Below are 18915 nucleotides of genomic sequence, written 5' to 3' on the forward strand. Positions count from 1 at the left end.
TCAAAATCATAGAAAGTTCAGAGGCCTTGGGAGTAACCAAACTACACAGAGTGCTATTCTGAAATGAAACTGAGCCATTTGGTGTGCTGAGATGACCTCCCTTTTGTAGTTTTGCCTCATGTTATGTTTGGACAGCTGTGCTGAGAAATGATGGTGATATTGCTGGAAGAATTTACATCAATAGCAAAAAAACAAAAAAAAAACCCCAGACTTCCAGATTATGGTCTTGTCGCTAGCACTGGAGTTGCCCTAGGACAAAAACTCCCAATTCGGTTATCTTTTGTCCAGGATACTGTTATGCATGCCATGGGAAGGAAGCCCTGCTTATGAGGACTCTGAGACATGCATGTGCCAAAGCAGTGTGCTGGTTTCTAAGTAAGAGCCCTCAAAAGTCCTTTCCTTGGGCTTTGAATACAAGGAGCACCTCTATGCAGATTCTTGTACAGGTCGGTTTGGGAAGGGAGGGGGTTAATACGGAAGAGGTGAAGAACAGTGTTCTGGCCTATTCTTTAGCAATATGTACCAAACTGTGTTAACCTAACTTGGTGGGGGTTGGCTTGCTGTAAGGTGTATTTTCACCAACATCAGGAAGAAGGGAACAGTAGCAGGTATACATGGCTTTGTTGGCTTATATAGTTCCAAAGGAGTCCTCCCCTGCGGGATAGAGGGGTTGGGGTCACCAAAGGCAGAGCCAATTCCATCTCCCTTGCTTTCCACCCTCCTCCCATGCCAGTTTAAGTATACCTTATCTCTTTTGCTGATGAAGAAGGGGGATTGGGGATTCAGTGCACAATGCCCCATCCATCTAAACAGAAGGATCATCCTTGGATGCTTTCTGTAGGGCAGCTAGGACTCTACTCATGATCTTTTAAGTGCAGGATAGTTACTGATGCATTGCTAGCCCATTGAATGACCCAGCATAGCCTTTCCCAACCTAGTGCCCTCCGGATGTGTCACACTACAGCCCCCGCCATCTTTAACCAGCTTGACCAGTGGGTGGGAATGATGGGAGATCAGCAGATTTGGGGTGAGTGTTTATTATTATTATTATTATTATTATTATTTGGAAGTAAGGGTCTCAGTTTGTAATCAATGGTGCAGGAGACCATTCTACATAAGAGAGAATGTGTACCATCCATCTCCCACTTACTCAGCCTGGCTCTGCTGTAAGTCAGGTTGCAGTGCTCTCTTTGTCTCCTGACATTTCTCTAGTTCTCCTTGACCTTTCACACTACCGCCCCCAATTTGGGAAGCATGGGCATAGAAGAAGAGGGGTTTTAGAGACATTCAGAGACCTTTTAAACCTGAGGATGTGTCACAAGGTCCTTTAATTGTATTATGGGTCTTAACAAAAGGGCAAGCGGAGGACACAGCTTTGTATTTTATATGAAGGCTGCACCTAGTCGGCAGGTCAGCTTTCAGCCGTGTGCTTTTTAAAATAGGTTAGTCATCATTGGAAAATCTGGTTTCCGGCTTTGGGCCTGCTGTTGGTGAGTCACACGTTTGTCTGATGATTTATGTGGACGCTGATGAACAACGATTTCTTCTTAGGCTGGCTGGCAGTGTTGCCATTGCATCTGCCTAATCTTCCAGGCCTGGGAGTTCAGAATAGATGCCAAAACATTCTCCTGCCCACCCACTCCAATCACTTCTCGTTGAGGCTCTACAGCAGCAGTTTCTAATCTGTCAGCTGGTACACAACGGTACACAACAGTCTGTACTCGAAGCAATATACTGATTATTTAATCGAAGTCTCCTGCAAGGCCAAGGTATTATCAGAAGAGTCTGTCTACAATGGCTGTGTATTACTGACCGGTCAGAAGAATTAGCTGCTGAATGGTGTCTCCTTTGGGTATGGAGGGTGTGTAATGGTTTGATCATTGATCACAGAGTGAAAGCTGGAGAGGGCTCCTGCATCTTGACTGGTTGTATAGGAGAGGGAATTTCAGCCGATATTTCTTGCTTGATAAGCAGCACTTGACAAGCAACACAGGAGCCCTTGGCTGGTTTTCACCCTGGTACCTCTTGTCTCCAAGTGAAAGAAATGCAACTGTTATTTGCCTGCTCTGAAAGAAGACATGTACGTATAGTCATAGATGAACTTGAACTCTTAACACAGCAAAGCAAATATGATACAGTAGGCATCACTGAAACCTGGTGGGATAAGTCTCATGATTGAAAAGTAGTAATAGAAGGGTATAACCTATTTCAGAGAAATAGACCAAACAGGAGGGCAGGAGGAGCAGCATTATATGTCAAGGATGTTTATACCTGTGAAGAGAGCATCTGAGTAAAAGTAAGGGGGAGAGAAACAACAGGGACAGACTCCCAAGCCAGACTGAGGACTTGGATGATGCCTTCCTGGAACAAATGACCACACATTTAGTAATGTAGTAATGGGGGACTTCAGCTATCCTGATATTTGTTGGAAATCAAATGCTGCCAAAAATTTAAGGTCACCAGATTCCTCACTTGCCTTGCAGACAATTTTGTTGTGCAGAAGGTAGAAGAGGCAACTAGGAAATCAGCAATTTTAGATTTGGGCCTAACCAACAAGGTTGACCTGGATAAGGGGTGGAAGTGGCAGGATCCTTGGGTGGGAGGGACCTGGGGTTGGTTATAGAGTGGGAAGGAGAAGCCAAGTGTAGTCAGACACGCATTCTATACTTTATGAGAGCTGATTTCAGTAAACCTAGGGAAATATGGGAGAAGATCTTGTGTCCAGGAATACTAAAAGAGAACGGAGTTTGTGATGGACGGGGGTTTCTTAAAAGTTAAATATGAAAGGCACAATTTAGGGTATATAAGGTAAGCAAAGGAGAGATTGAAGGATATCTTTGGTCACACTGCATCCTCTTTTTTGCAATTTCCAGAGCAGACCTGAAACTAGCCAGAATCAGCAGAACTCCAGAAATGGTTCAACCTCAGCCATATTCTGGGTTCCTAGCAAAAAAGCCTCTTAAAAACTGTTACCTACTCTCTTTTCCATCACTGTGATCTTAAAAGAAATAAAGAATAATCTTCAGAAGATTACCAACTCTGAAACAGAAAAGAAGTTGAACAAAAACCATTTCATGAAAGTGTTTGGTCTGACAGCCTTGTGGCTTCTGGTTAACGTTGCCTCTCCTACTCCACTTCAGAAGACCTAAACACTGTTGCACAGGCAGAAGTCCAGCACATACAGGCAGTGGGGATGCAGTAATGGTAATGGAATCTTTATTCGTTCACAGGCACTTTGCTAGGAAAAAAGGATGGTCCCTTTAGGTACTGGATAGGCCAACTGAGAGTTCTGTTGAGTCCATACAAACTCCCTACTTAGAGGCAGATGCTGCAGTGAAGAATAGCTCAGCCTCACCTTGCCTGGTATCTGGTGCAGTTGTTGAAACAGAAGATGTGAACACTCCTAGCATTCTTGATGCCATCCTAAGTGTATTTTTTCCTTCTTTTTTGCATCCCCATTTTAGCGAGAGCTGCCACAACACGAAATCAGTTTCTCTGTATGTGGGCGGCTTACTTATCTTAATGTTACTTTTTCATTTCATCTTCGCTCTCTTTGCTCCCATTCATATAAATAGATGCAGCTTCATGTTTATGGCAGATGAAATTGAAATCCAAATATTTTCTCTCTTCTGGCTGTCTTTCAGGCTGACAAGTGATTGTAGATATTGCCATAATTTTATATTTGCTGTTGTTACTGCTTTAAAATCGTTTAACTCAGGAGTGTAGGCTTTTGCTTTTATATTTTAAGTTTTCTCCTCTAAGCATGACTGGTAATATTTGTTTATTAAGTTACCTTATTCTGAAAAAAGCATGATTGCATTTAGAATCTTTCAATTCATTTTTCTTGTCTGTTTGAAACAGAGTAGACCCTAAGTTGCTTGGGAGTAGAAAAGTACAAAAAAGCCTTGATTTTGAACCCCACATTGTCAGAATTTTTATGACAAATTGTGTGAAGCACTTTGAATACTGTGCTCTTGAGATGAGCAATGTGTACAGGTCAACTGGTCCTTTGAGAACGGACTTTATCACATGTGAAGAATTTTTCTTAATTTCGAATGAAAAGAAAGTGGGGCCAGAACGCATTTGCATGAATTCGCTAGTTCAGCGAATTTACGTGTATGCAAATTGCATTCAAACTGGCTTCCCATTGCCTGAAAATAGCATGCCATTGCCCGAATTTGCGTGTGATCACCTCTCACGCAATAACATGAAACCCCATGATTGCATTCAGACTGACTTCCCATTGCCTGAATTTGTGTGTGGTAGTCTATCACGCAATAACGTGAAACCCCATGATTGCATTCGGATTGCCATTGGATTATACTTCCAGTTTCTCTTGTCTGATAACGTCCAACAAGAATGTATTAGGCTAAGGTCCTAGCCAAATTAGGTTTAAGCATACAGTTAAGGACAAAGAAACAACTAACTGGTGATGTAAATACAGTATTACTTATTACAAGTAAGTGATAAATAGATGTAGTAACAGAAATAAAAACGAAGAATGGTCTCTCACATCCCTTCAGCAGAAAGCAGCCAGTGTGATTGTATCTTGTCTCTGGGGATACACTGGTTTTCTTGCACTCCTAGGCCTACAAGATGGCCTAGATGAGAAACTGTTTCTTCTTTCTCAGACCAAGACAAAATAAATACCCCTAGTGGGGTTATCTAGCCCACTAGGGATATCCTCCTAGAGGCTACATTGCAGCTCACAAGTTGGGAGGGGAAAACTTTACTCCTCCCTGTAATCCCCAGGGCTGGAAGAAATAATGACTCCTATGGGCTGGAGGTGCTTGTTAGAAAAAAGGCTGGCACAGTCTAAACAGATGTTTAGCTTATGCTGTGTCTCAGGACACCAACAGAAAACCCAGGCAGAGAAAAAGAGGCATGCTAAACCAATATATATAGGCCTCTGAGCAGCTTTGAACACACACACACATACACACACGTAACAATCTTAAAGGACAAATTGGAATACCAATAACTGCCCCATGCTAGTCCTCAAAAAATACAACCCACTACAAAGACCTTTAAGGAGGTGCCATGTTCTTCTACCAGTGGTATACCTGTTTGATCCCAAATGTGGATCACCACACGTGTCCCTCAGTCCAACTACCCTTTGCATGACTTATTTCAGGTGCACCATTTTGTTTTCCTCTGTGGGGACTCTCCACAAAAGCAGCATTCCCTTTACCTGAGTTGGAACACAAAGGGAATCGCAGTGCAGATGAAGCCAGTCCTGTTCAAATGCTCTCTATTTGAGCCCACATACAAGGGGGTTGTCCCAGCACATCATGAAACAGCCCAGTTCATTCAAGTGGTATCCATTTTCTAGAACATTCCTCATCCATCTTTCATAATTTTATACTCTACCAGAGGTTTTGTATTTTAAGTATTTTTTTAAAATATGTATTTTCAAATGTAGTTGTTTTGTGTTTTGCAGCCACCACAGGCTATAGGAGCAGCTCTTCAAAACAGCAGTATTGCCATGGATGGTCCCTACAGTGAACAGCATATGTTTTCTTTAGGAGCATGCTTTATTCTGTGTTCCCAAAATCCATGTTTTCCTGCTGTGTGCCTGAATCATTCTTGCTTACAAAACCCTGCCTTTTCCAACAAGGCTATTGGGTGCTTCATTAAATTTCTGATGAAATCATTTTGCATCTTTTGCGTGAGTCCATGTTTATTTTTAAAGATAACAAATTGTTGCCTCCTCCCCCATTCAGGTTTTTCTTTTAAATCTGGCATCACTGCTAGTGTAGCGTTAAGAGGAAGAAAATGGGCACATCTTCAAGCTTAGCATCATAAGGTCCATTAAATACTCAAAAGCTACTGCTAAAGGAAATTTGATGTGTCTTTGTTCTAATAAACTCTGTACAACTCATACACAACAGCTGAAATGCAAATGCAACGTAAGCTGAGTATCTGCCTTTCGTACCTCAAATAAGCTGTAAATTGTGAAAGAAAGTGCACTGCCAAAAAAGAAAGAAAGAAAGAGAAAAGGAAAAGGAAAGGAAGACCTCAAAAGGTACTGAGAGGGTGATTTATGTGCTTGGGCATTCCATGTCTTGTTCAATGTCTGCAAGGACAACTGGCTTCAGGCATGCAAAGCACAGTTAAGACAGTCTCAGAGCTTGAAGAAGTTACTTCTTCAGACAACAGCTCATGCAATCCCCCATCATGACCACTGCCCCCCTGTAAGCACAACAGGACAGGTTCCACCAGTGGCCTCCTCAATTCTAGAGTCAACTTTGCTTTGAAATAATTGATAAACCAAGAAGGAAATGTTAAGTACTCCTTCTGTTCCATTGATATGTGCGTTGAAAAACTGCTGTCCTCCCTCATATTCCAGTGAAATATGTATAGCATCATTGCCTTAAGCTCCGCATAAATTATTTTGGAACAAATGATCACCAGTCATGTAATGCATCTTATAACAGGCCAAACCCACTGCTGTTCCTCACAATCATGGACTTTAAAAAAATGTTTAAAATTAGCCAGCACATTTTTCAAATCATCTTTGTGAGCAAGTCTGTAAACACTGCTGACCTGCGAAAGGGGAGAAGACAAACTATTTTTCTGTCTATTTACAGTAACATCCATCTTGTCTGCTTTCAACTCGCCATAGGTGATTGGGAAAGAGTGATTATTTAGAAGTCTGCTTCAACAGCATAGTATTCAGCATTAAAACATATGACAAACCTTTGTTATTTGGGGGGCTAAAATAAAGCTAAGATGGTGTGGTGTAGTGGTTTGTGTGTTGGACTTAGACTCTGGGAAACCAGGGTTCGAATCCGCCTATCAGCCACGAAGAGCCAGTGGGTGAGCTTGGGCAAGTCACACTCTCTCAGACTCAGAGGAAGGCAAAGGCAAACTCCCTCTGAACAAATTCTGCCAAGAAAACCTTGCCAAGAAATGACTTGAAGGCATACAACCACAAAGTAAAGCCCCAAAGTGGTGGGAATACGCTTGCCTCTTCTTTGTTTTTTATTTTTGTTTTTCCAGAGAAGCAGGAGGCAAAACATGTTGGGAAACTGGCAGGGTTTACCACAAATGAGATAAAATTGGCACATTAATGCAGAAATAATGAGAGGTGCAGAGAAAAGGTCTTCAACGGGAGAGCAGGTGGGGAGGAGGCGAAATGAGATTTGGGGATTTCACAGCAAGATTACATTATGCAGGTTTCTCTAGTACAGGGAAGTTTGCTCTATGTTACCTGTCAGGCCCATAACTTTTAACATCGTAACTTGGAAAAGTTGCTTTTAAAGAAACCCTGAAAGTGTTAGAAACCTTAGAAACTCTCCATGCTGGATGTAGGACATTCTGAGAATTTTAATCCACACTTCATCTCAGCCAAAAGGCCAAGAAGCAAGAATTTAAATCCAGAAAGTATTCCGGGTGCCTACCTATTTACTGCAGAAGGGCTAAGAGAATGTGTTAACAGTCAAAAAATTTGAAAGGTTGGGTAAATCTTACGGGTTTGTATGTTTTGAAATAAGATGTCCAGGACTGATTTTGTTTCTGAACTGATGCATTTGACCTTCTGGGTAATGGGAGTGGGAAGCTATAGTGGCCGAAGGAACAAATAAATTGGTTTAAACATAAATAGGGTTTGCGTTGTAGATATCTGCATTATTTTCCCTGTGGCTCCCATTTCTTTCTGGGCATCCGCGTGGCTCCTAGAAATGATCTGGTGGGGGAAAAAAAAAATTGCCAACAAGCCAAGACTTTCAAGTGGTTCAGACTAAGTACCAGTATATACTCGACTATAAGTCGACCTCATGTATAAGTCGAGGATAAGTTTTGGAGCCAAAATTATGGATTTTGCTATGACCTATAGATAAGTTGAGGGTAAAATTTAGGGGCATGTAGCAAAGATCTAAAGGATGAAGCAAAGCAAAACAATGTCAAATAACTTATTAAATTCCATCAGACATAACTCTTTGTGCTTACTCTTTAGATTGGATGAATGAGAGAGTAGAGGGGGTCAGTGCTTCACATATTATACTTTTGCTTTTCACCAGATGTTTCCTTCTTTTAAATAAGAGTTAAGATACAGTACTTAAATTGACCCGTGGATAAGTCGACTAAGGTTTTTGGGGTCAATTTTTTTGTCCTAAATTTTTAGACGTACACATGAGTATATACAGTACTCTTCACTCTAAACTCACCTCAAAATATAGGAGGGAGGTTAAGAAGGCAGTTACATCCCCCTGTATTGCGTTTTGCTAGCAGAGCAGACTTGCTCTTTCTGGCCTGGATACAAAGCAAATATGTCAACCAGGGCCTGTTGTGACCTGGTGATACTACATTACTCTTTTAAAGCTCCATGAAAAGATTAACTAAATATGTTTGCTAGCAGGTGCACCTAAAAAAAATAAATAAGTAGTTGACCTTAAGCAAACCAACCTCTCTGCCTTTGCCACCCGTCACACCATTTCTGGTGCCAGGAGGAATGGATAATGCTGGCTTAATTTTCCTTGTGCTTTAAGGATTACCAAGATAAGGTATTTGCAGTGCTTCAAACACACTCTAAGCACTATGTGTATGGGAGCATAGCTCAATGGAGGAATGCTTGCTTTGCCTATCAAAGGTCTCAGGTACAATCCCTGACCTCTTTGAAATGCTAGAGAACCACTGCTGCCTGTCAGTATCAGCAATGCTGGGCTAGATGGAACTGTGGTCGGACTATATGGCAGTTTCCTGGATTTATACATGTGTACATATGCATGTATATGTGCAGGTATGATCTATCCATACAACTTGTATGAAGAAAATATCATACATAGTGCAGGTTTAGACATGGAGGAAGGAACATCAACAATCTTAAGATACACAGACAGCAGCATACTATTAGCGGAAAGCATCACAAACCTGGAACAGTCGCTAACAAAAGTCAAAGAAGAAAGCACAAAGGCAGGCCTCATATTAAACATAAAGAAAAATAATGACCACAGAGGATTTACATACATTCAGCCTAAATAATGAGGAAATAGAAATAGTTAAAGATTTCCCAAACCTTGGATCAAACATTGATCAGAACAGAGACTGCAGTCAAGAAATCAAAAGAAGATTAGGAATGGGAAGGGCAGCTCTGAAAGAGCTAGACAAAATCCTAAAGTGTAACAATAAACAGCTGAATACTAACGTTAGAATCATCCAAGCCATATTCCAATTGTTAGTTCGAACTAGACCTATTGAATTAAACTGAGTTGTAAACCAAATATTGAACTAAACCAAGTTCTCCTTGATCCAGTGGGCATTTTCTAGTTGGGAATAGCAATTGAATCTAGGTTTGTAAATAGCTATGTGCCTTCAATGCATACAAGTCCTCATCTGGTAACCATTTGAATAGATGCTGATCTAGATGCTGCTATTCCTTAGGCCCATCATCTCCTCAGTCTGCATGTTTAAGATGAACCCTTTTTCTGAAATGAGTTGGAGAGACATGGGTGGATAGAGACTGTGATGGTCTTGAACGGGGATGGGAGGGGAGCACATGAAGGTGGTCAGTACCCTCCATTGTTCACTTTCCCATCAAGGTTACTTTTCCATTAGCTAAGAGAAATTATGATGACTCAGAGCTTGGAGTGAGCTGAAATCCCGAAGGTGCTTCTTTTGCTGCCTCCTGTCACATACTGAATTTCCAGCATACTAGGGGTAGGTCTGCCGACTCTCTTGGATGATGTATAGTTCCAGACCGCAGGACATCCTCTTGCTTGTTTGCACAGGAATGCTTAACATGGTGTGCGGTGCTAGAGAGCCGAAACTGCACTGCCTGCTTCTTGATTTGTGACTGACTTCCTCCCTAAGCCTGTGTTGGTTTGGCTTCCCTCTAGGACACTGATGTTCAGGAACCAGTGCTGACGTCCTCCATTGATGCTGCTGCCGTGACTCTCTCCCAGATCACAGAAATAGCAGGTGGTCTTATGTCCCCAAGGTAAGTTCTAGTTCTTTCCTTAAGCTTATCTTAAAAGAGAAACTGTGAGCTGCAGATGTTGATTCCCTGGCATCTGATTTTTCTATACCTCTCCAGTTCCCAGCAGTGCTGTATTTGTGGCTTCTTATTCCTCTGTACTAGAAAGAAAGAAAGAAAGAAAGAAAGAAAGAAAGGGAGAGAGAGAGGAAAAAAATGTTCTGCACACAGTTGGTCAGACTTCAGCCACAATGAAATATGAATTCTGTGACTACAGACTGTGCAAAGCAAACAACTGTGTCCTTTTGGGCTTATTTAATGTACTGTGGGTTTTTCCTATCACAGTGAAGAAGAAATTGCTACGTAGGCCTTTGTAGGCCTAGCCTCTGCTCATCAGATGTGTTATTCAGTGCCTGGCTTTTGATATTTTAGAATGCCTTGTGTACTGCTTAAGAACTACAAATATTTTACTTAGTAACTTAATAAATGATACTGCATATACTATGCATCAATGCAATTCTGTGCCAGTGCATACAGACTTGTGCATACTGTATCAACTGTGCAAATTAAATGTGCTTGGATTTCCCTGTTTTCCATATCTTATTTTGGTCCTGCTACTTGTGGTGAAGGACAAAGAAACTTGCAACCAAAAGAAGGCTTTGTCTCTTGACTTGGGAAATCCCAGCCCTCTCCAGGGATTGTGAGACTTCACTGGGAACTAGAGAAGAGTCAGAAGGTTATGGCAGACTTGTGTTGTGAGATATTCTTCCCTTAATGCAACTTAAAAGGCCCAGTACTCACACATTCTGGAGAGTCTTTGGATTCACTTCCCTTTTGTTCAGTTATGCACTATAACTGTACAATAGTTAGAAATGAGCCGTCAGAGCCAATGGGTGTCACAATTCTTTGTCACCTTAGTGTTGTTTTTCTCACGAAGGCCAGAGCATTGATGGAGGAAGGAACGTAGGTCTCGGTCCTTGCAGATATGTCTCTTTTTGCTGCTCCAGAAATAGATGATGTGGGCTTAAATATATCTTCGGAAGTTTAGTTCAGGGTTGTATCCTTCTTTCTCTCATTTCCAGTGAAAGCGCTTAGCTCTCCACATTGTGAAGGCATATGATTCTGACTGCAGGGGAAAGAGTGGGTGATGCTTGTGGCCTCCCAGCCACAATGTCAACTGACTTTGTACTTCCTGTTGGCAGGAGAAAAGGAGACTCTTCAACTCTCTTTCTTTCTTTATCGTTATTCTTTGACCTTTAACCTGAGTTTCTCCGTTGCCGTTGAAAAGATGCACTTGAAATGTATATTTTATTTGTGCTGATTTGTAGAACAGAGAGAGAGAGTTATTACAACACAATAAAAAAAATTACAGGAAAATATTTGCACAGTTCTGGTATAGGAAGGAAAAGTGCCTCCTTAAAGGATAATATTTCTTCTTCATTTTAAACTCAGAAGCACCCATTTTGCAACCCAACTTGTATCTGCCGAGAAGTCATGCTGATTTTGCAGAACAAAAGTTTATGACACGGAGAAATGTAAGGTACTGCACTTAGGGCGGAAAAATGAAATGCACAGATCTAGGATGGGTGTCACCTGGCTGAATGAAACTACATGTGAAAGGGATCTGGGAGTCCAAGTAGACCACAAGTTGAACATGAGTCAACAGTGCAATGCGGCATCTAATAAGGCCAATGCGATTTTAGGCTGCATCAATAGAAGTATAGTGTCTAGATCAAGGGAAGTAATAGTGCCACTCTATTCTGCTCTGGTTAGGCCCCACCTGGAATATTGTGTCCAGTTCTGGGCACCACAATTCAAAAAGGATGTGGAGAAACTGGAGCATGTCCAAAGGAGGGCTACTAAAATGGTGAAGGGTCTGGAAACCATGAAGCCTTATGAGGAACGACTCAGGGAGCTGGGGATGTTTAGCCTGGAGAAGAGAAGATTAAGATGTGATATGACAGCAGTACAAACACTCCAGGGGACACGACTACAAATCCCTAGGATTACATAGCATTGAGCCATGGCAGTGGTGTCAAACTATATTATTTCTGCAGTGCAGACGCAGCCTTTGTTGGCCTTGGATGGATATTGGACCAATTCGTAGAATTCTGTCAATGGCAAATCCTGTAGCTAGAGGGTTATGTAACTTCCCAGATGAGGGTCTTGGAATTTGACATTGCTACAGAGTCCATCTTAGTCAGTTCCCAGTGATGTGTAAAATATCACGGCCTCCGGATGCATGAGCACGTTCTCTCCTGCTATCCCTAATTTGGCAGGAAAACTTGGACAGCTCCTTCCCTTGTGGTTTGCTCTGTTGTAAATAAAGGCTTGGCTGGATTGCACGTCCTCTTGCTCTTGTGTTGTGCGGTCTCCAAGAAGAGGAAAAATGTAAACAAAACAGAGTTTTTTGGGGTTGTTGTAAGTGTGGAAAAACGTCAAGCAATATTATGGAAAAGTAGCCAGTTCTATCTTTATTGAGGCTTTGGCTTGAACTACTGGTTTAAATGATAGGTTGCTTCAATTACAGGTTCGTAACCATTATGAAGAGTGAATGTCAAATAAAAAAAATGTCTGCGTTTGTAAAATATTTTATGAGGACCTTGTAAATTCATCTGCAGAAGTTGCTAGTTCGTACTGTTTTATGATAACAATCGCCTGCCTGTCACAAACGAAAAATGATTAAGAACAGTCAAGTCTCCAAGGCTCTTGAAGTGACTATACTAACTCATGCCTCAGTAACATCTGGATTGGGTTGCCGTATTACACTCTATGCGGAACTGTCCCTGAAAAGTGTTTGGAAGCTAGAAAAAGCAGCAGTCGTGTCCCCTGGAGTGCTAGTGCTGCGCTTCTGCTCTTAACACAAGATTTATGACCACGGGGGAAGATAGCACAACCCTTTACCTATAGTGTAAAGTGGTCTTTCATTATGTCTGAGTGTTGTTGATGTCTGGAGTTTTTGTGTGTCCCAAGAGGCTTTTTAGAGTTAGTAGGGTCTTTGTTGGAGACCAGGAATATTTGATGTTGAGGGATGTTCTCAAACATCTCTCCATCATTTTCTGCAAAGGAAGTTTTGCAAACAATTCGGTTAAATACTACGTTTAATCAAATCAACAGTTTCATATCAAGTTTTATTCCCCGATACACATTTATTGAATGAAAACAGTTCAAAGTATCTGGTGTTCTTGGTGAAAACCCTCTGCATTGTCAAGAGGAAAAGCTGGTTTTTAAAAATGAAAAACCGTAGAAAAGATTGCTTGTACATTTAAAATTTGGTTTTAATCAGGCATGTAATGAAGATGTATCTCCACACAGTAGTCTGAACATGCTGTAGTTGAAATGTTTTAGTTGTCCTCTGCCCTCATCCTGATCCTTTCCAAAGGAGACATTGAGCAGGAATTGTGTAGATAACAATGTGGGAAAGAAAAGAAAAAACACTGTAATTTCCAGTATGCTTTTGGCAGTGGGCAATAAAGGATATTACGTAATGTGATGTAGAGGTCACTTCGGAGAGATGCATATTGAGCGTATATTGCCTCAGGATAAAAAGGAGGAAGGGAGGGGGGTTAAAAAATGAAATGTGGCTGCACCTTTAAGACTTTATTGGCTTTTTTAGCATGAGCTTTTGTGGATATAAACCGACTTTTGGGATGCAGTACCAAGTGACATTAAGGCCTTTGGTATAAAGCATATTTATACAGTTATGGGAGTGGGCTAGAATGTAATAGCATTCAAAAAGATGCAAGCCATGGCCCAGGCCCTAAATGTTCAAAGGGCTGTGTAAGGAGATACAGGTCTTTCAGAGCTTTACAGTGGTCAGCTAGTGTTGATGTGTGAAAGCAATAAAGCTTACCAAAGCTTTGTTTCCTAGGGTCAGAACTTTCTCTGAGAAGATTCCTTTTGTTTTACGTGCAGTTGCCAGAACTCTTGTATTATTATAAGTAAGGTGCCATGAAGCCATTGGTTTTGATCATACTTTTGCTCATAGATTGGAATTTGTAAATATAATTTAATTCAGCTGTTTCTCTTTCTAGCCTTCCTTTGGAATTTCCTTGTCCAGAGACTGCAGCCTATATGTCCAGGAAGGCTGAAATGTTCTGCGACTGGTTTTTGTATCTATGGTCTGTTACAGACTGCCAAAATAAAGCTGCTTCGGGTCTCTTTGGAGGTATGCTGTTTAAATGATGCGTGCATCCTAAGAATCCGAAAGCTGCACCAAAGCTGCCCTCCAGTGCTTAGGAATGGAGTGTGGCTTTGGCGCGACCTCCGGACTCTTAGGACCCATGCATCATTTAAATAGCATACCTCCAAAGAGACCCGAAGCAGCTTTATTTTGGCAGTCTGTAACAGGCCTTTGACATTTCTAATGTAAGATTTGTGTCCATTTATCCTTTTGCGTAGAGACTGTCCTGTTTGTCCAATGCAGAATGTAAAGGGGCATTGCTTACATTTTGTTGTTGTTAACCTCTTTTGAGTTGACCCTGACTCATGGCTCCACTGTGTATGAGATCTCTCCAAGCCCCCCTGTCCTCCGCCACTCTGCTTAGGTCCTATAAATTTATACCTGTGGCCTCCCTAATTGAGTCTATGCATCTGGCATGTGGTCTTCCTCTCTTTCTACTACCATTATCATCTTTTCTAATGAGTCATGCCTTCTCATGATGTGTCCAAAGCACAAAAGCCTCAATCGGATCATCTTGGCTTCTAGGGAGAGTTCAGGCTTGATCAATTCAAGGACCCATTTGTTTGTCTTTCTGGCTATCCATGGTATCCTCAGCCCTATTCTTCAGCACCACATCTCAAATGAATTGATTTTCTTCTTATTTGCTTTCTTCACCATCCAGCTTTCTCATCTGTACATGGTGATGAGGAATACAGTGGCTTATAAAATTCTAAGTTTATTGCTCAGTTATATATCTCTTTACTCTTTAGGATCTTTTCTAGTTCTTTCATAGCTGTCCTTCCCATTCCTAGTCTTCTGATTTCTTGGCTGCATAGGATGTTGCACAGGACTTTACTGGCACAGGATGGCATATATCAAATTGCAACCCATTAGCAGAGAGTTCAACAAAGAGAATGGCTTCATGATGCACTTCATATATTTATAGGGCAGTGGACATGATTTGCATCTTTCTGTTGCATTCTATCCCACTCCCTCAACTGTATAAACATGCTTTATATCTGAGGTCTCAATATCACCCTGTATTCCATCAGGCCTATTGATGGGTTTTGTCTATCGATTAAAGGTGCACTACAGTAAAAAATAGAATGCAAGTCAGCAGCAGGATGGATACAACGTCATATGATAAGTACCAGCCAAAGACACTTTTATCCTGTTAAAATTCCACTTTTACAGCCTTGTGTGGCAAACTCCTTGTATTTAAGCTGAGAGGTCCCCAGTTTGTAATTCCTATTATGTTTTTTAATATGACAACTGTATATTCTCCACTTGCCCACACACACACACGCACCTCTTAATCTCTACATTATGTTAATGCAAATACTTAACAGAGTAGAAAAATCTGATGAAGGTCTCAGTAAATTTGGCTCAAAAATAATGAAAGCAAACTGGATAACTACCATTAAATAGATATAGAAAGAGGTGGGGGGTGGGGGAAACCTAATATGTACTTTATTGTAGAATGCAGAAGCTTTTTGAAAAAAATTAATTTCCTGAATGAGCCATTTGGATGGTCTCTGTGGAGTTTAAGATCCACGTCATTAATTTAATCTCACTGCTTTCCTTAAAATTGCTTGCAGTTGTTGTTTTTTTTACTCCAGCAAGCAGTACAGATGCACTTTAACTGGGAAACTGAGACAATTGGAAAATAATATTGTGAAGACTTGCTAATGGGTTTTGAAAGACACTTGGAAACTCCAACATTAGGCAAGTCTGCATAAGGAAAATCTTGAGAAAAGTATCAGCATTCCCACTCCCGCTGCTCAAAGTGGAGCTGTATTCCAGTGATGGACAAGCCCAAGGCAGAAGGGTGAAACCCATACTGCCAACGTGTTTTACATTAAAATTCTTACTGCCAGTAACTAAGCTCTAGAAGAGGTAGTTTGCCTGCCATTTTGTCATTTACCATTGAAGTACCTTGATATTTTTGCCCCATCCAGTGAACCATCCTTCTCCAGTCTTTTTGTGGGTTATTGTTTTTGCTTCAGCGCTGGCCAAAATGTGCTAAAGGATATTTCAACATAAAAATGAAATTTAAAAAGCCTGGGATGTGGTTTTAATTTTTTTCCACATAGAAATGCACTTGTGTTCTGACTGTAATTACTCAAAATGCATCTCCTTTGCATTATTTATTGCCTGTGTTCCAAAAGCAGCCACAGTATGTCTGTCCACAAGTAGACTGAGGAGATAAGTCTGCCTCTTCAAATAAAAATTTGAATGACTAAACAATGTCATTTGCCTCCTACTGAAATCAATGGCAAAGTGGCCATTTGTTGTAATAGAACTAAATTATACCCTAAAGATATTTAATGGGTGTTGAATCTTTCCCCTTTATCCAAAAACTTTGGGAAAGTAGTATTCTGAAAATGACACTAGGGTTTACGTATTTAAAAGGTCAATAACACTGGACTCTGCAACTCAACATTTGAAAGGAGTCAGGCTTGCATCAGTGGCACATAAATACATGCAGAATTCAAAGATATAGCCGTGTTAGTCTCTAGAATAGTATGTAGAGAGATCTTTTAGTACTTTTGAGACTAACTAAAGAAAGAAGTTGGCATCATGAGCTTTTGTAGACTTAAGTCTATGAAAGGTCATGCTGCCAACTTCTTTCTTTAGTAAGTCTCAAAGGTGCCACAAGATCTCCAGAAATATATGTGTTATTCATATTTGGAGTGCATTCTAGATATTTAGAAAGGCATTCTTGCAGGCTGCCTAAGATGACCAAGGCCCCTCATCTAGGAATTACAATCTGAACCTTTAAAAATATTTCAAGATCTGGTTTACTCAGGTTGGGTTTTAACCAATAATTGGCCAGTTGGGATTTGAACATCAAAATTCAGTCCCTGCATAATCAGGAGACTGTCGAAATGTGTTGAAGTCAGTGTTGACGCCAGTTTCCTCCTATTTTAAAAGTAATATGTTTGGACTTTTATTTTGGGGAAAAACAATAGCATAAAATGTCGGATGAATTGCTGTATTTCTCCTTCCTTTGCCCGCTCTACTTTTAAACCGTATCATGTCCAGGCCTTCAATCAACTGAGTTTCTGTCAGTTGCCTTGGTAGAACTCCCATGAGGATGTTGGCTTGGTGAGGGCTAAGGAAGCAATAAAAGTTTTTAATGGGAAAAAAACCTAGCAGCAGGAGAAAAGAAATTGCTTTTTATTTCAGTCCGGAGCAGTCCAGACTGTTTGACACAAATGGTTCAGCTTTCCTGTAGTGATGGTTGTGTCCAGGCTTCTCCTGTATCTAACTCACCAAGCCCTGAGAAGCAGGTGCTCTGAGAAGCAGAGCATTAGACTCCTATTTTTGTATGGCAGCTTTCCCCATCCTCATACCTTCCAGATATGTTGGGTGACAGCTTCCATCATCCCCACAGAGATGGATCTGCACCTACATCTGCAGATGATGGCTTTAGTCCAACATATCTGGAGGACACCCAGTTGGGACAAGCTACTTATATGGCTTTTCCTAATTTCACCAGGTAGTGAGAGATCCAGCAAGGTTTGAATGTCAGATTATGACCCTGGCAGACCAGGGTTTGAATCTCCAGTTGACGGTGGAAACCCACTGGGTGATCTTGGGGAAGTCACATACTCTCAGCCTAAGAGTACTTTCATACTTACATACTCTCAGCATAAGAGGGAAGGCAAAGGCAGAACCTCTCTGCACAAATCTTGCCTAGAAAACCCTGACCTTAGGGTCACCATAAGTCAGAAACAACTTGAACAAAGTGAAAAACCCAGAAGCTGAGCACCTTCCATTTTGCGATTAAAATCCTCAAAACCGTCCATCCAGAATGGCCACTCTGAGGATTCTAGGAGTTTAGTCTAAAAAGATTAAACAATTCCAAGTTTGGCCAATAATGATTTCTGCTCTGGTGAAACTTGGGCCTGTTACAGACAGCCAAAATAAAGCTGCTTCGAGTCACAGTGGAGCTATGCTGTTTCAATGATGCATGCGTCCTAAGAGTCCGGAAGCCATACCAAAGCCACGCTCCAGTCCTTAGGGCTGGAGCGTGGCTTTGGTGCGACTTCTGGACTCTTAGGACGCATGCATCATTGAAACAGCATAGCTCCACTGTGACTCGAAGCAGCTTTATTTTGGCTGTCTGTAACAGGCCTTGTTTTCTATTTGTTTGATTGGTTTTTATTCCAATTATGAACATTGCTCTTTGTCCAAAGATTTTAGGTGGCATCTCTTTTCCTCCCTTACCCTCACAACAGCCCTGTGAGGTAGACTAGGCTGAGAGATGTTAGCCCACAGTCACCCAGAGAGTGAAGGTGACAATGCAAGTTGAATTCTGGGGAATACCATGCTCTGCTGCCAACAGTACCAGCTGCTATGCTTGCAGGGTGCTTGTATCATGGTAGAAGTACAGAACAGAAGGGGATAGCCCTGCTCTCAAATGTATGTGTGTCCTTCTGGTTGTGATAAGCAGCAGCATGGAAAACTTCCATTTTCATTCAGGCCTTCATTTTTCTGAGTTAAAAGGTCACAATCCCTCTCTGGATTGCAGCCCAGAAAAAAATGGTTTCCCCTTTGTTTGCAAACTGTGGTTTTTGGAACAGGTCCAGAGGGATTTCAGTCCCTGCCTCCCCTCTGCTTCCGTCACACTGGTGAAGCATGGATCAAGTTGTGTTATTTTCCAAGTGAAGCCATTTACCTCCCTGTTGTACCATTTGCTAACAACAGATGTAGACCTGATGGCTATCAGGATTTTTTTTTTTTTTTTTGTAGGAAGTGACATTTTGTGGCCCACTTTGTGGGCCTCATTTGTCCAGGACTCTTCTTGTCCAGAACTTGAATGCTTGAAAAGCTA

General features: G+C 41.3%; 1 protein-coding gene across 5 annotated transcripts in view; it reads left to right on the forward strand.

The window, feature by feature from the left end:
• The window catches only part of LOC149281142 (membrane-associated phosphatidylinositol transfer protein 2-like), a 124267-nt gene that overhangs the window by 12753 nt on the left and 92599 nt on the right, over nt 1-18915 (forward strand). For all 5 annotated transcript variants that reach the window (XM_089499712.1, XM_089499715.1, XM_089499714.1 and 2 more), the window contains exon 2: nt 9837-9937. The gene's annotated coding sequence lies outside the window, so the exon portion shown is untranslated. The remainder of the gene's footprint in view (nt 1-9836; nt 9938-18915) is intronic.

This window comes from Sceloporus occidentalis, unplaced genomic scaffold (genome assembly GCF_023333645.1).
Source record: "Sceloporus occidentalis isolate IW3139 unplaced genomic scaffold, rSceOcc1.0.p SCAF_138, whole genome shotgun sequence".
NCBI classification, from domain to species: domain Eukaryota; kingdom Metazoa; phylum Chordata; class Lepidosauria; order Squamata; family Phrynosomatidae; genus Sceloporus; species Sceloporus occidentalis.